Consider the following 27,538-nt stretch of genomic DNA (forward strand, 5'->3'; position numbering starts at 1 on the left):
TCTCCAATGCCAGCACATCCTTCCTTAGATATGGGGCCAAAACTGTTCACAATACTCCAAATATAGTCTGACCAACACCTTATAAAGCCTCAGCATTACATCCTTTCTTTTACATTCTGACCTTATCGAAATGAATGCTAACATTATACTTGCCTTCCTTTAGCACATTGACAGTACTTCGGTCAAAACAAATGTCATGCGTAGAAAATGTCCTCGTGGAAAAATACAGCTCAGGCTCATTAGAATTTTTATTACCACAGAGTTTCAAGGCCAGTACACATCTGAAACATAAACCATAAGAATGTTCCAAGTTTTGAATTGTAGATTCAACATCGTTAATGAGGTCGTCAGAATCAAACACATTTTTTTCATCTGAAGACAAGCAAACGTATAAAGTTGTTGTTTCAATGAGAAATATGTGCAAAATTTTCACTTTTACAAACAAAGGCACTGAGTAGGGTGACTTATTAATCCAGGTTCCTTATGCAATAGCTTTTCAAAAATCCTTTAGAAATGTGCAGCAAGTTCTTCCCATATTTATGGATCTGTCATTTAAAAGACAACAGCTGTAAGCATAAAGACGTAAGGAATAGTAATGTTAAAGTTTGGTCAATAAAGTGCAGGTTTCAAACTTGCTGCTTGCATTCATGACTGACTCAAGTAGCAAATCAAAATGAAAATGTGTGGCCAACTTCATGTGATGGTTTATTTCATTTCCAGTACAGTAATGTGCTGATCTTCTTTTCACTTAGAGGTTGTCTGCAAACTGGAACACACTGCTTGTGAACGTGGTGGAGGCAGATCCTCTCACAATACTGGACTGACATTTGAATCATCAAGAGAGATTAGACAATGGATCAAGTGCAGCTAAATGGGAGTGACTTAAAAAGAGACCATGGATATAGCATGCATAAAGGCCTAATTCTGTGCTGCATGACCCCATGACTTATAAATCACTTGTTATTTTCCTTGGTTCCCTGCAGGCTTTCAGTTCTGTCCGATGGAGATGCTCTTCTCTTCCAGGTCCACGAGACTGCTGCATTTGTCTCAAGCAGATTCATCAGCAAAAGTGTGGGTAGTTTGATGCTCTATTGCTGGATCCACATGGGCACAAGGCGAAAGACTGGCAAAGAGCTCAGAATTTAAGCCTTCACACAGCATATCCAATCTTTGCACAGCAGTTTCCTGAGCTTTGAACTTAAAAGACTCTGCATTTAGTGAAGTTCATCGACAATGAAAGCAGAATCTGTTTATGCTGTGGTCTTGATGGTGACATCACACCTGAAATTGCATATTAAGTGCTCATCTGTTTTGCTTGGCTCCTGAGAGCAGATTAAGGAAAGAAGACACAGATTAGGGACAACTTTGTTGAGCTCCTTCGCCCTGTCTGCTGCAACAGCAAGGAACTCCCAATGGCCAACTACTTAAATCCCATACCCCATTGTCACACTGATATGAGTACTGCCAAGTTGTACTGCCAAGTTGAGCTCATTTATACATTGGAAGAACAACACCTTGTATTCTGTCTCAGCAGTCTCCAAACAGACAACATCAATATTGACCAATTAACTTTGCCAAAACCCTCCCCACCTGGTCTCTCTCTTTCTCTCATTCCTCTGTCTCCTTTCATCCAGCTCCCCACCTGCTTTTCTTTCTTCACCCCATCAGAGAACTACCTTTCTCTGCCCTCTCCCCCTTAGCTTCCTTCTCTTCCACCCTCCCACCTGCATCCACCTGTGACCTCTTACTGATAAGCCTGTGTTCTTCTTCTTCACTCCCCCCCTCTCTCACTCCTCCCCCACCACCCACCTTTTTATTCAGATTTTTGCCACTTCTGAAGCAGTGCTCAGACCCAAAGCATTGACTGCCTTTGACATTCTATGAATGTCATGTGACATGCTGATGTTTCTCCAACAACACTGTGCATTGTAAGAGAAAATCCCTCCCTATTTCCCAGAAGTGGTGCAAGGCAGCTGAACAAGATTTACAAGGAAGTCATTACATGGACCTCACCTCCATAATGGCGAGGAGTTCAACTTCTCCCAAATGATGGGTGAGATCCACTCCCAGGTGCTTCCACTGACAATTCCTCACTGTTGCCAGTTACTGCCTTGGCAATCAATCAGGGTAGCTGTTGAACAATCGGCAGCAGAGCATCATACATATTAGTGTATGCTACCTTAATCAGCAATAGATCAATGTCTCCAGCCATTATGACTGCTTCTCGACCTCCTTGTTGACACTGGAGATGATTTTATTTCTAATGAATGTTAATGCATACTGATGTTTTAAAAAAAAAATGCTGAAGAAAGCAAAGGAAGTCAGAGAGCATTTTTGGAAAAAGAGACAGTATGTTTCAGGCGTACAACCTTTCATTAGACTGGGAAAGAGAAAAAGAGGGAGAAAGGAAAGTGGCAGAAAAATCTATGGAACAATGGGGATTGTCTGTCCTGAGATTGGTTGGATAGCTTCATAGGAATTTATTATACACAGCTACCAGACCATGGTAGTGAGTTGTTAATGATAAGGAATGGGACTTGCCTGGCAGGTTAGAGTTACAAGTGTAGGATAACAAAAAAAATAAGTAAATGGAAATTGTTGGAAGGATTATGGTTCTAGGATCTTCAGCAAGCCATGGTTGAGGTCTGGAGCAACCTGTCCAATCGTTCCTTCTCTTCCATTTGCTTATGCTCAATGACACTCAGGTCAAACGCAGACTCTGGCACTGAGGCAATGTTGCTCCAAGTAGACTCCCACACACCAACATAGAATCAGGTAATTTGCACAGTCGCAAGCACTTGTAGTTACAAGAACAGGCAATGCCAGAAACACTCAGCAGGTCAGACGGTATCCCTGGCACACACACAAAAAAAACAGTTAATGTTTCAGGTGAGAGAAATATGAGAAACCAAGAGATAAGTTGGTCTGGAATGTGAGGGAAAACGGAGGAATTTCTGCGATAGAGATGCAACGAGCAGATTGCTAATTATTTTACTGTTATAAGGTAGCCCGCATAGTTTTGGGTGGCACAAGGAAATGGGGGTGAGATAAACAGAACTAAAGAAGTGTGAGAAAATAAATGAGAGGACAATTCAGAGTTTATGGTGAACATGAGTAGTTATTGCACCTGTCACATTCCATAGCTGGTGTTTGTACCACTGATGAATGCAGTATTGTGTGTATACTTGGCTAAAGCCACATGAGGCAAAGGATGAAGTATGACAGGTGGGATAATCTTTCAGTTTATACTATTAGCACTTTTAAAATGCAGCACTGAGTGAAAAGTGAGACTGAGTAAAAATAATGTTTGTTTTCTTATAACATATCCAATTACCTTGGAGGGAAAGATCTATCAGAAAACTATTACAGCTCTGATTGCAGAAGAACTGAAGAATGCTGGATTTCTTTTTACATCCTCCTAAGGACCCTATGTCTCGTCAATATTTTTTATTTTTCTAATTGTTCCTTAGAGTCCCCAATATAACAATATGATGAGCAACTCCAAATCTGAGCTGATAAAATTGATTGAGGGATGATTTCGAGTTGGGGGGGTGGGGGGGTAAAGGCTCTGAGAGATCTACTCTGGCACAAAAATGTTGCTGTGTATTGATCCTTGGGGACTATTGCTACTGATATGGTTCCAACTTGGCATGAAGTGCACAAGTACATGTTTGTGGTTTGAGTCATATGTGAGACATGAAGGAACAGGTTATTCACACACAATGGAACCTCACAGTTGAGACAGGTCATTACATCATTAAGGCGTTGAGTCACACGTATCATGGAAAAAGGCCCTTCAGCCAACTCATCTATACTAAGTTTCCCATCTGAGCTAGTCCCATTTGCCTTCATTTGGCCCATATCCCTCTTAAGCTTTTTCTCTCCATGTCCCCGTCTAAATATGTTTTAAACATTTTAATTGTACCCATTTACCACTTCCTTTGGCAACTCATTCCACATGCCCATCATGTGAAAAAAATCCCCTTTTTCAATCTTTTCCCACTCACTTGAAATCTATTCACTCTCATTTTATATCATCTTATCTATGTCCCTCATGATTTCCTATACCTCCATAAGATTATCCCTCTGTCTCCAATACTCCAAAGAAAACAAACACAGCTTATATAGCCTTCCCTTATAACTCAGTGTACTTATTACTTTACTTAATTAGATCTTAATGATGTACTCATTGCATTGAGAATCCATTGTTAAGCAGCTGAAGTTACTGCCACTAATTCTATGTAATATATAGAGTCATAGATAGATACATCATGAAAATAGGCCCTTTAGTATTAGAGACCATGCTGAACATCAAGCACACATTTACATGAATCCAATTGCAGATCCCATTTTATTCTCTTATATTCTCATCAACCACCACTTTCACAACCCCCCTCATAAGCCCCTACTAATCCTTTATCACATTCTCCCCATTGACTCCAACACCCCACCATCATTATATTTTGTCTCATAGAAACAAAACTGACCATCACTCTCAGGGACATCAAATAATTTATTGAACCAAGTTGTAGCCAACGCCCAGTTTTGGAAATTATTTTTCACTGAATGCAGATTAGTTATGGGCTTAAGGAACATGATGAATGTGGCTCTTGGCAAGATATTTGAATATTCTTCTTGGCTTTGGCACCTTTGCCATAGTGTACCTCATTGCCTAATGGGCCACCAACCACAACTAAAAATCTTGAACAACCTGGTTCCAGTCATCAATATAATTTGCACAGAGGTTAATTATTGTTTTCAAACAGATTTATATCTTTAGTCTGTTAATTTCCTGAGCACTTGCTTTTCACAATCTCTCCAGTGGACATTGTCTGGAATGAAGACATCCACCATCTACACTCCTCCCTCATCATCTTGTATTCTTGTGACATGACCCATCATCTCAGCTACATCTGTCATGATGCCCACACTCCATCCTTCCCAACTGCAGCTTTTCTGTGTTTGGAACTTTGACTTGTACGCTCAGTCTCAGTATCCACTGAAGCTTTTGAGTACTTTCTTTCAGCTTATGACTGTAGGTTGTGCAGGATACAAATACACCATTTAATTACATGAGGATGACAGCCTTGTAAGTGTCCACCTGGTCTTTAAGTTGAAACCTGGCCAAAAGCAGGGGTGATGTTCTCAGAACTGTTGCCATCCACACCCTCCCTGAAGGTTATCTACGGGTTTACTACTTTTTTCAGTGGTGTGTACCCATGGCAGGATATGTGCATTCTTGTGGTCTGCACATCCTCACACAACATTCCTTTGGCAGAACAAGGGAGTGGTGAAGCAACCTTGTGTCCTCCATCTCTTCCTAACCACCCCAACCCCTTTGCAAACACACCCACCCTGATTTGTGGTGACCAGTGTTGGCCCTTCACCATTTTGACATCTGGTAGAGAGAAATTTTGTTAGTGAATGTTACAGAATGTGCTTGAGTGATGTCCAGTTAAATAGCTTTAAGTGATGCAAACAAACGTGAATTAGTATTAGTTAATCATAAAACTGAGCAGAGAAAATATTCCATGTTCTCATTGTGATAACCAGTATGGCTTGGATTCTTGGCCTGTACTGAGAAATGCAGGCATGGATCAATCAACTGTCACAATATCAGTGACCATCTGTTTTTGCAATGTAATCTGGCACCCAAGATCGAGATGAGGTTGCATTCATTTGAACAGGGACAATTCGACTCCATTTAAAATTTCCTCTGGATAACTATTCCTCCACAAAACCTGGAAAATGTATTCAAATTCTGGAAGTGGTATTCCAAGTTTTTTTTAATTTAGTGTTGCTAAGATTAATCTCTCATTAATTAATTTAAATTAAAAACACATATAGTACGAATTCAGCAATATATAATATATTACGGATGATTCTCTTTGCTACTAACTTCAATGGTATAGAATATCTTGCATATTTTAAAATTATTTGATGATTTGTAATCCTTATGCACAAGTTTTGATTCCAGCCAGTAATAACCAAATGAAAGTACCTTTAATGCTAACATTTGAAATATGATATATGTTTAATTGGAAGTATAACTTTAAATCAAATAATGATTGACAAACGAGGGACTGCAGAGTCTGGAATCTGGAACAACATGCAACTGCTGGAGGAACTCAATAGATCAAACAGAATCAGAAAAGGAATGGTCAATGTTGCGAGCTGGAAACCTTCATCAGAGCTGAGAGTTTGAAGATGAGAAAGCTGGTATATGACAGCAGGGTGAAAAGAGTAGAACCAGAGCTAGTGGGGGCATTAGTGGAGCAAAGTGATATTAAGGATGGTCAACAGAGGCAATAGACAGGCAGATACTAGATAAAGGGAGAGATAAGCAAGAGAAGCTAACGTCAATATGTCGCTTGTCTCCTGAGATGGAGACAGAGAGATTTATAAAGGAGTGAAAAGTGTCAGAAATGCTCCAAATTGATAACATTCATGATTTCTGCAGGGAGCAGCTCTAGTGCAGTAATCAATGTAATGGAGGAAGAGATGGGTGCAGTGCTGGGGTAGGTTTTGAACAAGGGCTGTTTCATGGAGCCAGCAATGAGACATGCATATGTGGGGCCCACACCTTTCATCTGAAGGAAATAAGAGGAATCAAAAGAGAAGTTATTAAAGATGAGAAAAGTTCTGCCAGATGGGTGTGATCATCAGTGGAGGAAATTGGTCAGAATGTTGTTCCCATAAGAAATGAAGGACTTGGAATCCTTCCTGGTGGGGCATGGAGTTGCACGGAGACTGGACATCTGTGTTGAAGGTAAGATGGTGGGCAGCAGATAATTTGGAGTTGTCAAAGCGATGGACGGCATGGGAAGTATGCCAGATGTAGGTGGGAATGGACTGGTCAAGGGGAAAGAGGAAGGAATCAAGATATGAGGGGATACGTTTGGTGCAAGAAGAAACAATGGACTTGGCAGGATAGTCTTGTTGGTGGATCTTAGGTAAGAGGTAGAAGTGTGCAGAATGGAGTTGTGACATGATCTGGTTGGGAGGGGAGATCTGATTAAATGGGAATATTTATTGAATGGTGGCTTGTGTATTCTCACTCACCTGCAACTAGAAATAGCTCTTTGCAATAAATTACAAAAAAAGCCAAATAGACCAGGCATTTGTAAGTAACAGATGTCACTGTAATTGCTTTGACTTTGCAGGGCAGGCAGATTAGCTGGATAAGAGTTCACTGCATACGAATCCAACAGATAAATATTTGTTTTTTGCATAAGAAAGTCTCCACATAATATGAACACACATTTTTAAAGGCAATGTTCATTTGCACATATGTTTGTCTCCTTGTGTGACAGAGATTTAAACCTAATTATGGACAGAATCTTGTTAGGATTGTTAAAGGATGCGTACAAAGTAGCTTCATGACTTGGCTTCGCGAATGAAGATTTAGGAAGGTGGCTGTCCACATCTGCTGCATGCTCGCTGGTGGCTGACGAAGCCAATGTGCGACAGACATGCCCAGCCGTAGCGGCTGCAAGGGAAATTCTGTAGAAGGTCTATTAATTAAACAGGAGACAAGGAAATTATGTTCAAAAGCAAGTCACAGACTTCAGCTGTTACATGGCACCAGAACTGAACAAGGAATAATTCAATGCACACTGCACTAATTATTTCCTCTAGCACAGTATATTTGCTGGCATATGATAAGATGTTTCAGTGAGGTACTTAAATAAATGAGACACTTTGTTGGGTTTGTGCCAGTGACTTGGTAACAAATGAGCTCTTTTGTATGTTGACATGACTTCTTGGGAGAATGCACATTTCAAAAGGAGCTACTTACAGTATTTGACATCAAGATGAATCTTTTCATCAGGTGTTTGGACCCAGTAAACCAACAGGCCATCAATACCAACAGATGGTATTCTTCACTTTGAGCCTTTCCTCTGTGACACACAGACAACTTTTGTAGATTATGCTCCACAAATCCAAGAAAACTCAAATGTGAATCTCAATAATAGAAACATTTAATTTACAAAACTATGTATTTCCACTTTAAAGCATTAATACTTCAACAACAACAAAAATCAGGCTCTTAACCAACAATCTCATTGTTTTGTACTTCCACTTGGCAATTGAATTTGTTCTCAAAATTGATGCAAACTATTTACCAAATTGAAGATTCAAATCTTTCTGCAGTGTCTGAACACTGAGGTTGAGGAACACATTTTCAAAGCTGCAACATTCCATGTGGTTTTACGTGACATTTACTTGAATGACAAATTGCTGTAATTTACCTCAACGTGGCTTTGCCTTGTGTCTCTGAACCTTCACCAGATGTTTTTTATGAAGCTTGGCAACCTCGTTGTACAACCCTCCTTCGGAAAGCTCAGCACCAGGTGACAAGAACATTCAAAGTCAGCTTTTGGTAAGGATATTCTGTGCTCATTCAACATTCTTGTGGTGGGCGTTGGACTCTTGCATTTCAGATGTGGTCTCAAAACTGACAAAGATGCTTGCATCAATGTAATATATAATTACAGTATTATCTCATCGACCAATATAGGTTCAATGTTAAATCACAAATTATACCAGAAAACTTTCTGCTTGGGGTAAGTGAATGGTCAAGATGAGCAAAACATTTTATCTTACTGAAGGTGTAAATTTTATTTCAGCTAAAAACTAAAATCTCTGCACCCCACTGGCACATCATTATGTGAGGAGTTGTATCAAATAATAATGTATTTTTTATAGGTAAGTGGCATAAAGTTGTTCAAAAAGTACTGTCCAGCCAATGGAGTTGCATTCTCAATCGCCAATCACTGAACAACTACCATAGTGTGAATAATCTGCACAAGTAAATATTTAGCTGTCTATCCCTCTCAATTATTACTGAGCAACCAAAGCTGCTCCTGCCCCTCCCTCTTCCCCCTAACCTTCCGCTCTGGCTTCTGCCTTCTTTCTTCCCAATCTTGATGACAGGGCTTTGGCCAGAACCATTACCTGTTTATTGCCTTCCATGGCTGCTTCCTGACCCTTTGAGCTCTTTGTATGTTGCTCCAGTTTTTCAACTTCAGCAGCCTCTCTTGTTTGCTACTGCTCATCAAGGCCAACAAAGTGACAAAGAATAAAGACAATGTCACTACCTTCCATATTTGCCATAAATTCCACTGCCTTTCCACCAACTCTACTGTTTTTGTTGAACTGAACCAGACTGTTCACATCCATATTAAGTGTTCATCAGCCTATCACCAGATAATGTGTATCAGCTAGTTTGCCTGTTTCAATTTCTGTAGCTTTTTTTTCCCCACAACATGAGGCTGTTCCAAGTTTCTCTTTGCTCACCTCCCTTGTTCTGCCAAAGGATGGCTGTGTGAGCATAGCCTGCAGCAGCCTCTCCAGACCAGGTGCTAAAGGAACTCCCCAAGTAGGCACCATACACAATCTCTATCAGATGAGGTGAAACGCAGGGAGTCGGGTGCTGAAATTTGGGAATTACTGAGCCAGAGCAGACCTCTGAAAAGAGGCTGCAAAGTTGTGCAGACTCGACCACTGAGGAACGGAGCTTCCATTGTGGCCTCAATGACTGAGGAATCGAGGCCTCTGTTGGGGTGATGTGACCTTCAGTCTTTGGCGTCTTCCGCACTGGTGTTGGCATTGCTTGCCAACAAGGAGATGGCATGGCAAAGTCAGAGGAGGTGTTCTGTGATGTCCAGGAGTGACACAGTCATGTCCCTCGGTCGAGGGTCCTGAGATGCATTGTCCAGGATCGTGGGGCCTTGTGGTGGACAACTTTGGGCTCAAGAGACTGAGAGAGGTGGTTTGCCTTTAAAGCTGGAGGACATTTAACATATTGAGTCCAGCAGATGCCGGTAAACCTGGCCTAAGATAGCAGCTTGGCAGTAGCCTGCAGTGGCCTCTCTGGACCGGACGAATGGTTTCTTCATTTGAGCGAGTGAACATTTTAACATCTGAAGTCTAATGATATTGCAACCTGCCTTTACTGTGCCCATTACCTAAACTTTGAAAATCAATGTATTGTAGCACTCTTCTTATACATTTTAATGTTGTTTTGTGTCATTTTGATTTTAGTGGAAGAGAGATAGTATATATTTGAGATATTTAATTGTCCTGCTGGGATACAATCGCAGCTAAGGCCCAGAATGGCAGCATGGCAGTCGCTTACAGTGGTCTCTTCAGACCTGAAGTTTCTGTTCTTGCGCTCGCTGTTTGTAGTTTTATGCTGTTTTTATATCATACTGTGGATTTGGAGAACATTGCCTCTTTTTTCTACTGTGGCACTGCTTTGCAGGATGGTTTTAAAGTTACAAATAAAGGCTACTTGACTTGATTTGACTTGATTTTTCATTCAAAAGTCTGCTGCAAATGTCCTCAATCTCAGGCCTGCTCACAAATCATCCAAATGTTTGCTGTCCAATATTAAGGCACGGTAAAGCAGCACATCAATTTTAGTATTCACATCCTTGTTTTCTAATCACTTCATAACCTCATCATAGAGCACAGAACATTACAGAACAGGACAGGCCCTTCAACCCATTTTGTTGTACTGACCCATGTAAAGCTATTTCACCACAACCTAATTTTTTCCTTACCCCACTCCAATAACCTTCTATTTTTCTTAAATCCATATGCCTCTCTAAGAGCCTTTTGGATTTCCCTATTGTACTAGTTTTCTCCACCAGTTTCAGAATGCATTCCAGGCATTCATCACTCTCTGAGTTAAAAAAAATGTACCCTTGGCATCTCCCTGAACTTTCCTCCACTCACCTTAAATCAAGACCTCATCTTTCCCTGTAAGCTTTTCCAGCATAAAACAAAGTCCAAGATATCTTGCATCACCAATGCAAGAATCTTAATCATAGATCACTGAAACAGGCCATTCAGCCCAATATTTCCACACTGATCAATTTGTCTACCTGAATTAGTTCTATTTGCCTGAATTTGGCTCACATCATTCTAAACCTTTTCTATCCATGTATGTGTCTAAATGCCTTCTAAGTGTCATAATTATACGTGCCTCTTCAGCTTCTTCAGACAGGTCATTCCATTCACTCACCAGACTGTATGAATGTTCCCCATCAGATCCCTATTAAATCTTTCTTCTCTCATCTTTAAATACAATTTCAGCCTCAGCTCCCCAAAGCCTCGAGGAATTTGCTCTTTAAATCTTTACACTTAGTGATCACCTCTTCCTCATTTAAGACTCTAAAACTTCATGTTTGGCACAGTTACATCCTTTTTATACTGAAAAGCTGCGTTATTGTCGTATACGCAATCTGTATCTGGAAGCCAGCTTGCTTGCTCACACAGAACAGAAGAAAGCCGGGTCAGTAAGTCCTTTTACACAACAAGTCAGCTTCCGGAAGCAAAAGAGGCAGGACCTGATATACAGCCCCACTTTTCCTTTGACACTACCTGCCTTGGCGGATAAAAGATGGATAAGTTCAGAATTCTCAATCTACCTTCGACACATTCACACAGGTAGGCAAAGCATTCAAAATGCAGATAACACCGGCGTGAATCATCTGGGTAAAAGGGGTTTTAGTCAACTGGTCAAATATTTCAGTGATCTCTCAAGGTGTATTGCTCCTCAACAACGTGCATACTTGTAAATTTGATTGGAAGTTTACCAAGTAAATTATGGCTGAGTATCAGTGTCTTAGCTAGCAGGATGGAGGTGCTTGACGTGGATGCCCACCAAACCGCACCCCCCCCACCAATGTAGGTCTCCCCCACCCCAACTCCAACATAGCTCCCTCCGCTCTGATGCAACTCTCCCACCCCACTCCGACGGGGCTCTCCCCCCCCAACACCCCCACCTCCAGCTCCGACATGGCTCAGTGTGGTCCACCTTTCAACCACTGAATCACCATCTGGTATGTATCGTTTTTATGTGATCACTCCCCCTAACATTAGAACCTGGCTACGCCCCTGCTGAATATTCAACATGTTCTCCAATGTTTAAGGGCCTAGTATATGATGGCATATTTCATTTAAATAAAACTTAAAAGTGAAATAAATATAAATGATATACCTTTCATTCTGCATAGAGAATCTTTGATCTGACATTTTAAGTCTATTTCTCTTTCGAAAATGCGGACTGACCTGCTAAAGTGATTTGTCATTTTTTCGTTTTCGTACAAATATTCATGATTAACCCTGTGCAAATTGTGCAGCATCATGGATTGTGAGCCATTCCATTGGGAACATTATGTGTGGCAGCAAATAAAATATCCTCGATAATGGTGGCCATGAAGATAGCATATTAAAAAGTTTAAATAAATGAGTTAAGTTTATTTGTCACAAAATACATTGCATAATGAGAAGTGTTCTACAATCATCTTTCTTTTCTTTGGCTTGGATTCGCGGACGAAGATTTATGGAGGGGGTAAAAAGTCCACGTCAGCTGCAGGCTCGTTTGTGGCTGACAAGTCCGATGCGGGACAGGCAGACACGATTGCAGCGGTTGCAAGGGAAAATTGGTTGGTTGGGGTTGGGTGTTGGGTTTTTCCTCCTTTGCCTTTTGTCAGTGAGGTGGGCTCTGCGGTCTTCTTCAAAGGAGGTTGCTGCCCGCCAAACTGTGAGGTGCCAAGATGCACGGTTTGAGGCGTTATCAGCCCACTGGCGGTGGTCAATGTGGCAGGCACCAAGAGATTTCTTTAGGCAGTCCTTGTACCTTTTCTTTGGTGCACCTCTGTCACGGTGGCCAGTGGAGAGCTCGCCATATAACACAATCTTGGGAAGGCGATGGTCCTCCATTCTGGAGACGTGACCCACCCAGCGCAGCTGGATCTTCAGCAGCGTGGACTCGATGCTGTCGACCTCTGCCATCTCGAGTACTTCGACGTTAGGGATGAAAGCGCTCCAATGGATGTTGAGGATGGAGCGGAGACAACGCTGATGGAAGCGTTCTAGGAGCCGTAGGTGGTGCCGGTAGAGTACCCATGATTCGGAGCCGAACAGGAGTGTGGGTATGACAACGGCTCTGTATACACTTATCTTTGTGAGGTTTTTCAGTTGGTTGTTTTTCCAGACTCTTTTGTGTAGTCTTCCAAAGGCGCTATTTGCCTTGGCGAGTCTGTTGTCTATCTCATTGTCGATCCTTGCATCTGATGAAATGGTGCAGCCGAGATAGGTAAACTGGTTGACCGTTTTGAGTTTTGTGTGCCCGATGGAGATGTGGGGGGGCTGGTAGTCATGGTGGGGAGCTGGCTGATGGAGGACCTCAGTTTTCTTCAGGCTGACTTCCAGGCCAAACATTTTGGCAGTTTCCGCAAAGCAGGACGTCAAGCGCTGAAGAGCTGGCTCTGAATGGGCAACTAAAGCGGCATCATCTGCAAAGAGTAGTTCACGGACAAGTTTCTCTTGTGTCTTGGTGTGAGCTTGCAGGCGCCTCAGATTGAAGAGACTGCCATCCATGCGGTACCGGATGTAAACAGCGTCTTCATTGTTGGGGTCTTTCATTGCAGGCAAAATCTTCGCTAGGATTCTACTAAATAGAATAATACCTAGTGTCGCCAAGAATATTCTCCCAGAATCACAGTGCGGCTTTCGCGCAAACAGAGGAACCACTGACATGGTCTTTGCCCTCAGACAGCTCCAAGAAAAGTGCAGAGAACAAAACAAAGGACTCTACATCACCTTTGTTGACCTCACCAAAGCCTTCGACACCGTGAGCAGGAAAGGGCTTTGGCAAATACTAGAGCGCATCGGATGTCCCCCAAAGTTCCTCAACATGATTATCCAACTGCACGAAAACCAACAAGGTCGGGTCAGATACAGCAATGAGCTCTCTGAACCCTTCTCCATTAACAATGGCGTGAAGCAAGGCTGTGTTCTCGCACCAACCCTCTTTTCAATCTACAATCATAGTAACAGGTTATCTCTAACATTCAAGTTCAAGTCTATTATCATCCAATTGTACAAGTAGAACCCCAGTGTACAGTGTTCTCCAGACATCAGTGCGAAAACAGACATTCGGCATAGTAACCTGCCACTTTGGACCACAAGCCCATGCTGCCCAATTAACTTACAACTCCCAATGGTGGGACGAAACTGGAGCACCTGGGGAAAACATACGCGGACACAGGTAAAATGTACAAACTCCTTACAGGATTTGAACCCTGGTCTGATGGCTGGTTCTCTAACAGTGTTGCGCTAACTGTTACACTAGCCGTGCCGCCCTGCAAACACACATTCAGATATACAGACAAATGATTTACACATATATATATATATATATATATATATATATATACAAAAAATTTTTGTTTAATCAATAGTAGAGTTTCGCAGGGTTTGCATGAGCAGTTAATTGAACTGTGTTGAATGATGAAATTCATGGTTTTGTAGCCAGGTTTGCAGACGGTACAAAGATAGGAGGAGGGGCAGTTAGTATTAAGGAAGCCCTGTGTCTGGAGAAGGACTTAGACAGATTAAGAGATTGGGCAAGGAAATGACAGATGGAATACAGTATATGGTCATGCACTTTGGTCAAAGGAATAAAGATGTAGACTATTTTCCAAAAAGGCAGTGTGTTCAGAAATCAAAGGTGTTGAGGGACTTGGGAGTCCCCATGCAAGATTCCCTAAAGAGAATATGGAGTCAGTGGTAAGGAAGGCAAATGGAATCCAAGCCATTATATTTTTGAATGGACAATGAACCACAAACACTCATCAATTTCTCCTCCTTTGCACTAATTTATTATTTTTCTAATGTAATTTATAGCAATTTTGTAATACTGCTGCAAAACAATACATTTTGGGATACATTCATGAAAATAAATGCTGATTTTAATTTTTTTAAATTTACAGCGCAAAAAGGGCCCTTTCAGTTCATGAGCTTGTGCCACCAAATTACACCCAAATGATCAACAACCCCAGAACATTTTGAACAGTCAGAGGAAGGAAACCCATGCAGACATGAGGAGAATCAAACAATGTTGGATTCAAACCCCAGTCCCAATTGCTGAAGCTACAACAACATGCTGTTAATTGCTATGCTAACCATGTTCCCTAATTCTGATTTTGAGACAGATAGCATATAACAGCAAAGATGCAATATTGATACATTACAAGACATTGGTCAGACCACATGAGTAGTTTTAGGCTCCATTCAGAGGAAGAAGGTGTTAGCATTAGAAAATATTCAGAGTAGATTCACTAGTATGATCCCTGAAACTAAATGGTTATCAAACAAGAAGCATTCGATAGCTCTGAGACTGTACTTGCTGGAGTTAAAGGAATGAGTGGGATCTTATTATAAACCTGTCGAAAACTGAAGGAAGTGGACAGAGTAGATGTAGAGAAGTTGTTTGAGAGTCTAGGACCAGAACGTATAGCCTCAGAATACAAAACAAAATTGTTAGAACAGAGATGAAGAGAAATCACATCACCTGAAGGTGGTGAATCAATGGAATGTGCTGCCCTGGACTGTTGTGGAGGCTGACATTAGTTATATTTAGGATAGTTAGATAAGTTCTTGATTAGAAAGGAAAGAAAGAGTTAAGGAAGAGAAGGCAGGAGAATTGAGTTTAGAAGGATAGTAGATCAGCGAAGATGGAAAGGCTCAAGGGGTATACTCAGTGGGCTGAATGGCCAATTCCTTCTCCAATGTCTTATGGTCTAAAGAGCACATTTTACAAGGTATAGGACGACAATGAACAGGAAAATTAATTAACATCAAGCAAAGGCGATATGATAGCACACTTATGGGGTTCATTCAAGACCCTGACAGTTGTAGGAAGAGGCTTGTTTGTGCATGCTTTCACACTCTTAAGTCTTCTTCTTGATGTGGAGGGTGGGGGGAAGGGAGAATAGAGTATGTGTCCAGATGCGATGAGTCCTTCAGTGTGTTGGCTGCCTTTCCTAGGCAGCAAATTATAATCACTATATTAAAATATAATGCAAAATGTCTAGATACTGCATGCTTAAAGAATCAAATCATAATTTGGGTTTGTTTGTGTCACAAAATATTACTCTGTAGGGTTGTCACAGAACAGGCAAGCATTATATCCAAATGCACATGAGTCCTCAGGAGTCAAATACTGTTCTTTCGTCAGTTCAGATAATATGATACAAAGAGTCAACATCACTCTGCGAGTGGAGTGTGAACTGCATCCCACTTTTCCCCATGATCTTTTAATGTGCAATTAACTCTCAGGCTGAGTGGAAAAATAACTATTAAATTACTTCTCAGGATTTATTTGTCGACGATCACATTTTTAGTCTGAGGAATAACTACAGAATATAAAATAATCAAGTACAGTCATATACATTCCTTTGTGTTACTCATTTGGAATTGCTAATTTGATTTTCTTGATTAAAGAGTTTTAAAGTTCTTCAACCATTCAGTTTCTAAGTTTACAGCCCGTGTTTACCCTCCATGACTTGTAGTGTTGATCTCTGCTTAAACAAACATGGAATCTGGCAGATAAGACAACACAACATATTTACAAAGTTAACCATGCAAAAATAAAATCTACACATCATGGGAATACAAAATTGATGAGGAAGGAACATTTAAAAAAAGACAATTAAATTTACCAATTATTTCGATGTTCGGATGAAAATTGTACCAAAGCATAATTATATATTGAAGAGATATTTACATGTACTTTTTTCTGTGTCTGAAATGGTCTTCCATACATTGTTGGGCACCACTTTTGGGTGGCGCTCTATTACAGCACCAGCGAAAAAGGTTCAAATATGGTGCTGTCTGTAAAGAACTTATACACCCTCCTACGTAGGGTTTTCCCAAGTTTCCTCCCACCCTCCAAAAATGTACAGGGTATAGGGTTGATTGAGTGTAATTGGGCAGCGTGGGTTTCAATGGCCAGAATCAGCTTCTACAATGTTGTGACTTTTTTTAATTAAACATTTCAATTGGTTTATAGATCATTCAATTGTTACACCAAGTACTTCAGTTCCCTTAACTAGTGTAACAAATGCCTGAAAATGTACATTTGAATTCTTCATAAAAAGATTAAAATATTTATTAGTAAATGAGTTGCAACTTGCTACATTAATTGCTTTCCTACTGGAATCCTTTTGTAAACTACCAAAATGAATATGTATAATATGATAGAATTAGAGAATTGTTAAACTACAGAAACAAGAGGACTAGAAATGGAAGCAAAAAATGCTGGAAAGACTCAGCAGGTCAGGCAGCATCTGTAAAGGTTAAAACCTTGTGTTTTTTTAATTCTTAGTAAATTTTGTGCCTATCTCTTTAAGAGACTATTGTTTGTAGTGTTACCATAGTTACTATTATGTAACATGTCATAATATCTGCCCAGACTACTGGCTTGTTTATTAATCTTCAGGAGTAGAAGGTGTGAGCACAAGAAATTTTTCATTGAATTTTCTGTGCATCTCATTTAAGTTTGTGTATTTCTTCAAACTAGTATTTCTATTTTTGCATCATGATACAGTAAATATTTTGTTATTCATTTTTATGAAAGTCTTAATGCAAAATTATGCAAAATGTTTATCTCTTTTATCAATGAATTAAAGCTACATAAAGCAACAGCCACAGAGTTAGATTTATTGGATTAAAGAGATGGAACTTACAAATATTATAGCTCATGCTTTTGCAAGATGATATTTTGAAATTAGGATATATTAGAATAAGGAAAGTGTTGTCTATAGCATCTATGGAAAGGGAAACAGTTTGCAGTGAGGTTGAAGAGCCTCTCTCAGAAAGAGAGGAAACAAGTTAGTTTGGGCACAGAGTAAATGGGGGAGTTAGTGAAGTTATTTTTTTTAATTTGCAAGCAGAAAATGTTCATTAGGTCCTTTCCCAATCCTTGCAAAGCAAATAAGTCAGTCCAAATCCTTGTTCATTTTCCAAAGTCCTGAAAATGATAAGTTTTGAACATTTTTGGTCAGCATGGATGAGTTGGGTCGAAAGGTATGTTGCTGTGCTGCACGGCTCATTAAAAGAAAACTTTCAACTTCCTTTAGAGCTCTGCAGAGAAAATTTAGCTGCCAAACATTCGGACAGCACCTTCCAGATCATTACTACGAAGGAGGTAGAAAACTACTCAACGTCTGGAGAAGTCCCAGTGATCAGCTTCAGGGACCTCACAGCTTTTTGACAATATCCAAATGATAGCCACCAAGGAACAATGATCAATAAAGCAGGCAGAACATTAACAGGCCAGGCTCAAATTGCAGAAGAAAAATATTAAAAGTAAGAATTAAGGAGCAAAGTTTTTTTTAATCCAAACATGATTGGTTATGGGATGTGAAAAGGGGAACCTATTAAACAAGAGAATAAAACTAACTTTAAGAGGGAATTAATGAGGTAATTTTACACATCAGTGTTCCTATGAATTCCGTATCTGCAGGGAGTGCAAAGTCCCAGGGTGCAGCCTATAGAATTCCAGCCATTAAAATTAATGGATGGAAAAATTAAGGCTGCACACATGCAATGTTCTTATTTTAATTCCCAGAGAGTGAGATTTAATTCCAAAAGGCAAACATGGGATATTACCCCCTCCCCACACATCAGTTCCATCTGGTTCAATGTGCCCTTTACTTCTCCCCTAATAGTTTCCATTATATCACCATCATCGCCTCCTTTAATCATCCGATTCTAGGACTGTAATGCTGTCAATCAACCACATTAGACAGAGAGTTGTGATTAATAGGCTTTGACACCATAAGACATCTCACATGTTGCTGGCCTGGTTCCAAGGCAGGTACTGAGGGAGGAGTTTGGGCATAACAGCCTTTATGGGGAGGAGCCACAGGTGTAGGGGGCCAGCCAGCTCATACAGTGCATTCATACAGACAGTGCTAATAGCTATACAGTGGTTCCACCATATTCACCCCTTCTTTTAAAATAATGTCCAGTGGGGAGAAGTGAATCAATGTCCATTACAGGATCAGCCTGTCCATTGGTCTCGTCTGTCGTGACGTCACAGGGCTTGTTGTGGCGCAGCTGCTAGCTCCTGTGTGGTGTTTTGTGTGGCAGGTAGCTGAGGGGGGTTAATAGGACTGTGGAGATGCTTGGTCTGGGGTTGGAGGGGGGTGTCAGGCGCAATTAGTTGGGCCATTTGGCCTGTTACGTGAGGGGATGCAGATTGGTTGGTTGAAGGGTCCCCTGCATTTGCTAGGTCCTGGAGAGAAACCATGTCCTGCTGACCATCCTGGTACTCCACATAAGCATACTAGAGGTTTTCATGGAGGAGGTGGACCTTTTAGGTCCTGGTATGCCTCAAAAGCAGGACATGTCCAGGAGTTGTCAGCCAGGACGGAAATGTGGTTCTCAATGCCAACTTCCTGCAGAAGGAAAAGAGCCTTTCATGCAGTGTGGCATTAGTAGCATACAGAGGAGGGTCTTGGTCATGTGGAGCATGTCAGGGATGAATTCTTACCACTGGGAGATGAGGAGGCCTTTTGACTTGATTGCCTTCCAGGCAGTGGTGTTTTCCCTTGCTATCTGGCCATTCCCTCAGGGGTTATAGGTCTTGGTCCAACTTGTGCCTATGCTCTTGGCCAGCAGGTACTGACGCAGCTCCTCAGATCCATAAACAAGGATCCCCAGTCACTATGGATATAGCATTGGTATCTGAACAGAGTGAATATGCTGCATAGTAACTTTATGACTGTATCATGTCTGGGCAGGGGATGTTGAAAGGGAAGTGAGAGTATTCATCGATAATGTTGAGGAAATATACATTCCTGTTGGTGGAAGGGAGGGGGCCTTGAAGTCTCTACTCAGACGTTTGAAAGGGTGAGTGACTTTAATAATGTGAGTTTAGTCTAGCCGATAGAATTGGGGTTTACATTCGGCGCAGATGGGGCAGCTCCATCTGTCAGTTTCCTGATATCCTCAACCGAGTAAGGGAGATTGCAAGCTCTAACAAAGTGGTATAGCCTGGTGAACCCAGGGTGGCTGAGGCTGCTGTGGAAGACTTGCAGAGGGTCCAACTGTGCATTGGCGCATGTCCCCTGGGTCAGGCATCGGGAGGCTTGTTAAGCTTTCTGGGCCAGTACAAGATCTTGTAGTTGTAGGTGGATAGCTCAATTACCCACCTCGGGATCTTGTCGTTCTTGATATTTCCCTGCTCTTTGTTATTGAACATAAGGGTGACCTCATGTTGGTTAGTCAGCAGGGTGAACAATTTGCCAGCCAGTGGCGCACAGCTTCCACTATGGCTTGGGCTTCCTTCCTGATGGCTACGTGCCAAAGTTCGGGGCCCTGGAGGATTTGGGAAAAAAAATACCATGGGCCTGCCCATCTGGTTGAGCGTGGCTACCAGGGCAAAGTCGGATGCATCACTCACAACATGGAAAGGGATGAATTCATCCACCGCATGCATCGCTGTCTTGGGGATGTTGATGCATGTGAATGCCGCTTAGGCTTCTGCCAATAGTGGAAAAGTGGCTGATTTTACCGGGGGCGGGCTTTGTCTGCATAATTAGGGATCCACTTGGCGTAGTAGGAAAAGAAATCCAAGCACCTTTTCAAGGCCCTGAGGTTGTGGGCCAATGGGCGCTCCAGCAGGGGGCGCATGAGGTCAGGGTCAGGCCCAATGATGCCATTCTCCATCACGCCACCGAGATGGCCAGCTGTGAAGTGCTAATCTTCTTGGTGAGGAGCCAGGAGCAAGGAGAATCACTGGAAAAACTGTGAATAACAGTGGTTTAAACATTTATTTATTTAGACGTGTGGAGGCTAGGAATAGTAGAGGGTTAGGTGTTTATTTATTTGTTTGTACATGTAGAGGGGCTAGGACTAGCAGAGCTTTAAAGGTCGGTCAATGAATCTATATATTTATTTAGACATGCAGGGACTATGGTCGGGAAGGGGGCCTAGTGCGCAGGTGCATGATGTTGGTCAATAGCAGATTTAAAAAGAGCAAGACACTTTACTTTGTTTTTTTTTACATTTATTAGAAAACAAAGTAATAACCACAATTACCTAATTAAAATATTAAGCTTATTTTGTTTTTCAGTTGGTTTACCATTTAGAATTAAATATTTAAGTGACTTGTTAGTGTTAAGTGTTGAGGCAGTGATTGGATCATTGGCCTGCAGGTGTGAGGAATTGAGCAAATTGTCACGAGCTGCACACTTCTTGTGTTCATAGAGTTAACATTATCTAAAAGGTGGTCCAGGCCCAGGAGCAGCCATTGATGGAATGGCTCAAGGAAAGAGTGGGATTTTAAAGTTGCTGCTTGAATCTAAGAAGGTAAGTCTAATCAAGGGAGTTTTCATACAAAGTTAGGGGTGTGGATTATTCTAGATGCAGGAGATCTGGGTTGTATACTTATCTCAGCTAATCCTACCTGTAGAAAGTGCATTCATCAACTTATTGAGCCTGGCAACTAGAGCTGGCTGAACTGTGGTTGTTAAAGTGGTTGAGGCAGCCACTGAGAAGAGTTGCAGGGAGGTAGTCACCCCAAATAGATAGAGCACAGATAGCTGTGTGACTGTCAGGGAAGGAAAAGGAAGGCAAGGGTAGTGCGGAGTACCCCATGTGGATGTTCCCACTGATAATGGGTATGCTGTTTTGGATACTGTTGGTGGGAAGGATCTATTAGGGGCAAGTTGAGGCAGTCAAGTCACTGGTGCAGAGGCTGGACACCTCAGCTAGAAGGAAAGGGCTGAGAGAGGAGAGCCTTGGTAACAGGGGGCTTGTTGGTTAGAAGGGCGGACAGGAAGTTTGTTGGAATGTATTGTGACTCCTGATGGTTTGTTGTCTGTTGCCAGGGTCAGGGATGTCTCTGACTCCACAGCATTCTGGAAGGGGGGGAAGAGACACTTATGGATGTTGTGGTTCATGTGGGGACCAATGACATAGAGAGGAGAAGAGGTCCTTGAGGGAACTTAGGGAGTTGGGTAGGAAGTTAAAAGACAGGACCTCAAGGATGGTAATAGCAGGATTGCTGCCTGTGCCATGTGCTAGACAGGGTACAAATAGAAAGTTATAGGTGATAAATTTGTGGCTGAAGAGTTGTGGCAGGGTTTCAGATTTCTAGATTATTGGGATCACTTCTGGGGAAGGTCAGACCTCTATATATATATATATATATATATATATATATATATATATATATAAAAATAGATAGATAGATAGATATATTTTTTTTTAAATGGCTGTTCTTGAACTGGAAGGGGACAAATGCTGGCAGGAGGTTTTGCGAGAGCTGATGGGTAGGGTTTAAACTCCTTTGGCAGGTTGTGGGAATCAGATCATGAATGCAGAGGTGAGGGTAGTTGGACAAAAGCAGGATGCTACAAGTCTAATGTTGAGGAAAGACAAGAAGGGGGGAAAATCATAACTGCCACCATTTAGAAAGGTTGAAACATGCCTATTTCAGCACTAGGAGTATAAGGAATAAAGGGGGTGAACTTAAGAACTTGTATCAGTACATGGAGCTATGATATTGTAGCTACTACTGAAACCTGGCTGGAGGAAGGACAGGACAGGATTGGATATGCAGGTACCAGGGTATAGCTGTTTTATTTTTTTTTAAAAAAGGAGTGGCAATGTTGCTTAAGAGTAGTATCACAGCTTTTCAGAAGGAAGACACTGTGGAAGGTGAGTCCACTGAGTTAGTATGGGTGGAAATCAGAAATGGGAAGGGAGCACTCACTGTGCTGGGAGATGTCTATAGGCCCCCAAATAGTCTCCTGGATTCTGGGGGACAGATAAGTGGACAGATTCTAGAATGGTGCAGGAAACACAGGATTGTAGTTATGGGAGATTTTAACTTCCCTAATATTGACTGGGACCTCCAGGCTGCAAGGCAGATAGATGGTGTTGAATTTGTTAGGTGTTCAAGAAGGATTCTTAATACAATATGTGGACAGGCTGATGAGAGAAGGGGCCATACAGGATCTGATGCTGGGTATCAAATGGTAGACCTCTTGGTGGGGGAGCACTTTGAAAATGATCACAACTCCCTTAGCTTCAGTGTAGCTATAGAAATGGAGAGTGATTAACTGGGGAAGAGCAAATTATGAAAGGATTAGGCAGGAACTAGGGAATATTATTTGGAAAGAGATGTTCAAGGGGGAGAGCACAGAACTAATGTGGAGGAAGTTATGGGACCAATTAAGCTGGGTCCAGGACAGGTTGGTCCCACTAGGACAAGGGGGGAAAAATAGTAGGAAAGGGGAACCTAGGATGACCAAAATGGGTAAGGTGACTTGTAGAGAGGAAGAAGCAAGCTTATGTTAGAAAAAGGAAGCAGGGAAAAGATGGGGCTCATGAGAAATGTATTGAAGCCAGGAAAGAGCTCAAGAAGGAAATTGGGAGATCTCAAAGGGGGCATGAAAAGGCCTTGATAGGTAGGATTAAAGATAACACCAAGGCATTTTATGTATGTGTAGATATAAACAAAAATGATAGAAGTGGAGGGAGGACCATTAAAAGATGAGGCAACATGTACCTTGAAGCCAAAGAGGCAGGGGAGGTCCTGAATGAGCACTGTCAGTATTTACAAGAGAAAAGGATATTGATCAGGATGAAGTCTAAATAGAGCAGGACTATGTGGTGATTATGGAAAAGGAAGTGTTAGATCTTCTAAATATAAAGATTGATAAGTCCCTGGGGCTGGATAGATATACCTTAAGTTGCTGTGGGAGGCAAGAAATTTTGGGAGCATTAGCTATGGTCTTTGAATCCTCTTTGATTATGGGGAGGTGCCAGAGGAATGGAAAATGTAGCCCACTTGTTTTTTTAAAGTAATGAGGAGAATCCTGGGAATTATAGATCAGTGAGTCTCATGTCAGTGGTGTGTAAACTAATGGAAAGGATTCTTAAGGATAGGATCCACCAGCATTTGGAGAGGTATAATTTATTCGAATAGTCAGCATATCCCTGCGATTACCTTTTTTGTTACTATCAGGTTTTAAAAAAAAAAAATTATCAGAAAAACTAGGTATAGTTTAAAATTATTTAGACAATCCTCTTTAAAATTATTACTTAAGATGACTAAAAAAATATTTCTAAGATGTATATGCTGTTACAAAATAAAATGCCTAAACCAGATGTTCATAAACCAAGAATGAAATTGGAATCTGATTTAGAAAGATTGATGAAAATGTTTGGAGAAATTTGTGAAGACAAAATGATTAAGGTAATAAATGTACATTATAGGTTAGTGCAATATAACTTTTTACACCAATTGTATTTCATTCTGCATAAATTGAAAAATTATCAACTTAGTTCTTCAGATTTATGTTTTAGATGTGGTCAAGAAGTAGGTATTTTTACATTAGATGTGGACCTGTCCTAAGGTTAAAAGTTTTAGGTTGCAAGTTGAATCATTTTTGGAATGGATATTAAAAGTGAATTTGCCTTTTGATCCATTGTTGTTTCTATTTGGAGATATTAAGTCGATAGCTTTAAGATTGAAATTGACTATGTATCAAATTGAATTTTTGCATTTGTCTCTGGCTGTTTAAGTGTTTAGCTATTACATGGAAATCGAAGTCTCATTTAAGTATGAAAAGATGGTGTATTGAAATGAAAGCTTGTATTCCTTTAGAAAAGATTGCATAATTTAAGATAAATATTTTTCTTTACTAAAGTTTGGAGCTCTTGAAAATTATTGGTGTTAAAATTTGATCTCTCTGTCTGCTCCGATAGGTGCCACCGTTCTTGCAGCCAAAAAGTCTAAATGTGATTGTATAAGATCTTTTTCTTTCTTGGTGTGGAAGGGAGGAGGGAGAGTATTAGTAGGGTGGTTGGGATTTTTGTATAAAAATGTTTGTATCAATATGTAGCAATTAATGTGGTAATTTTAAATAAAATATTTAAAATAAAGAATAGTAAGTATAGCTTTGTAAAGGGAAGGTGGTGCCTTACGAGCCTAAATGAGATTCGAGGAAGTCTCAAAAGAAATTGAGGAGGGTAGGGCAGTAGATATGGTCTATGAATTTCAGTAAGGGATTTGATAAGGTTTTCCATGAGAGACTCATCCAGAAGGTCGAGAGGCGTAGGATCAGTGGCACCTTGACTGTCTGAATTTAAAAAAAAATAAAATAAAATGGCTTGCAGGAAGACAACAGTAGTGGTGGAAGAGAGGAACTCTACATGGAGGGCAGTGGCTTGTGGAGAGCCACAAGGATCAGTTTTTGGTCCCTTGATCTTTGTGCCTTTTTAATGTACAAGTGACATGGATGATACAGAAAGTTGGGTGAGTAAGCTTGTGGATGACATAAAAATGGAAGAATTGTAGATGGAGCTGAAGGCTGTCAGAGATTGCAAGAGGACAGAGACAGGCAGAAAAATGGCAAATGGATTCCAATCCAGTCAAGTGAGGTGATACATTTTAGCAGGACAAATAGAAAAGCTGAGTATGAGGTTAATGTCTGGTTAATTAAGAGTGTGAATGAACAGTGGGATCTTGGGGTTCATGTCCATATCCCTCAAGGTAGTTACTCAGTTTGATAGGATGGTTTAAAAAGCCTTAGATTCAGGGCTTCATTAATGGGGGGGTGGGGGAAGGAGAATTGTGTCTAAGAGTAGAGAAGTTGTGTTGCAGCTTTACAAGTCTCTGGTGAGGCAGGGTGGCAAATCTGGGACTTTGGAGCATAGAAGGATGAGAGAGGACTTGATTGATGTCTACAAAATTGAGGCAAGGGGTAGACAACCAATACCTGTTTCATAGGGTGGGAATAACAACCACTAGAGGACATGTGTATAAGATTGAGGGAAGTATAAGGGAGACATCAGGGGTAAGTTTTTTAGGATTTGTTGGGGCATGGAATGCCTTGCCAGGGGTGGTGGTAGAGGCTGAAACATTGGGGGCCTTTAAAAGACTAGAGATAGCCACATGGACAAAAGGAAAGGAGAAGGTTATAAGGTAGTGAGAGTTCAGTACTTTTATGGTTTGACACAACATGGAGGGTTGAAGGGCCTGAACAATACCATTATGTTTTAATGTTAATGTTCTTTTGGTTGTACATGAGGTTGAGACTTCTGGCCATCTGGAGAAATTTCTGTAGAATAGCATCATGATCCTGCTGGTCATGGCCGCAGATGATCACGTCGCCCAGTTGGGGAAATGTGGCCTTTGGCTCAAAGTTGTCCACTATCTGACCCATCACCCTCTGGAAGACAGGGACCCAGAGGAAGTGGTTGAGGCAGTCGTCTACCTTGAAGGCAGTGTATGAGCTGTTCTCTGGGCAGATTGGGTGTTGGTGGTAAGCTGACTTGAGATCAATGGTTGAGAAGACCAAGTAATAGGTGATCTCATTCACCATCTCAGCTATGCAGGAGAGGGGAGTTTGTCATCCAACTGGGTAAATCAGTTTATGGTCTGACTATAATGGATGACCATGTGGTATTTCTCTCAACTACTGCCATCTGTGCCATCCAGAGGCTGGTGTTGGGTTTGATGATCCCTTCAGCCAGAAGTCTAACTTCTGCTTTGAAGGATCTGTCCCCAGGGCTCTATCACCTGCTCTTGGTGGTGACAGGCTTGCAGTTGGGAGTGAGTTTCTCAAACAGGTGGTGGTGTGACCTGTAATGTGGACAGACTGCAGGTTGTGCTCAGAGGGGAGGGTGGGTGGTTTATAAAAAAAAAAAAAATGTTAGTTGTGAACTGTAAGGGGAGTCAAACTGCATTTTGAAGGTTTTGAGCTGGCACTGGAAGTCCAGTCCTAGTATGTCTGGCATGCAGAGCTTTGGCAAGATGAGGAGCTTAAAATTCTTGTACTCAGTGCTACACATGGTCAATGCATGGTGCAGTTGCTGTGGATCTCAGCCAAGTGGGATTTGGAGGCCAAGGCAACTTTACACTTTGCTGGAGTTACTGTGATGGAGTAGCACTATATTGCTCTGGGGTGAATGAAGCTCTGTACTCCTGGTATAGAATGGGCAGATCATGACATGACCATTTACCTCTATCTATTATGGCTCTGGCTAGTTGATGTGGGCTGCCTTGATCCAGGGTAATTGAGGCCAACATTTGGTCGCTATCTGAATTACTGTTGTAGTACTGGTTTGGGTGTGACCCCAGGATGGCTGCCCCATGCCATGCATGTGGTGCTGCTTCTCATCACCAGAAGTGATGCCAGAAGTAGTGCCATCCCAGTTTGCTGAACTGTTCCCCACAACAGGAAGTAATGCTGTTCAAGGTGGTGGAAGCTGCCAGCTGCACACAATGCTGTTGGAGGAAGGTTTGGACCTACGTGCCTTGCCCAGTGTCCCTTCTTCCTGCAAGCAAAACACATGGCATTTTGGGCTGGGCAGCTCTTTTGGGGATACTTTGCATGGCCACAGAAGTAGCACTTTGGGTGCTCGATTGCAATGGTGGTGACCTGGGACCCTGCCCATGCTGCCCACTTGGTGGCCACATTTCCAGAGAAGACCTTCACATTCAGCTGCTCTCTCAAGAGCTTTTTAACCAGGTTGACTACTTTTTGGAGGTTTCAATAGCCCTTTTCTAGGAGTCTCAGTCTGATATACTCAAAACTTGAATTCAGCCACACATTCATTGCATAAGTTCCTCTAAGTGGACAACAGCAGACATCTCTGCAGCTGCTGTCTCACCCCTGCTCCCATAGGACCTGCATATATTCATCCACTGACCAGA

General features: G+C 41.5%; 1 protein-coding gene and 1 long non-coding RNA gene across 3 annotated transcripts in view; both read left to right on the forward strand.

The window, feature by feature from the left end:
* Positions 1-27,538, forward strand: part of LOC138755386 (leucine rich adaptor protein 1-like) — a 322,011-nt gene that overhangs the window by 70,554 nt on the left and 223,919 nt on the right. The window lies entirely within an intron of this gene.
* Positions 17,944-27,538, forward strand: part of LOC138755419 (uncharacterized) — a 63,048-nt gene continuing 53,453 nt past the window's right edge. For both annotated transcript variants that reach the window (XR_011352269.1, XR_011352274.1), the window contains exons 1-2: positions 17,944-18,168; positions 21,076-21,177. This is a non-coding gene — a long non-coding RNA (uncharacterized lncRNA). The remainder of the gene's footprint in view (positions 18,169-21,075; positions 21,178-27,538) is intronic.

The sequence above is a fragment of the Narcine bancroftii genome, chromosome 1, assembly GCF_036971445.1.
Source record: "Narcine bancroftii isolate sNarBan1 chromosome 1, sNarBan1.hap1, whole genome shotgun sequence".
NCBI lineage: Eukaryota > Metazoa > Chordata > Chondrichthyes > Torpediniformes > Narcinidae > Narcine > Narcine bancroftii.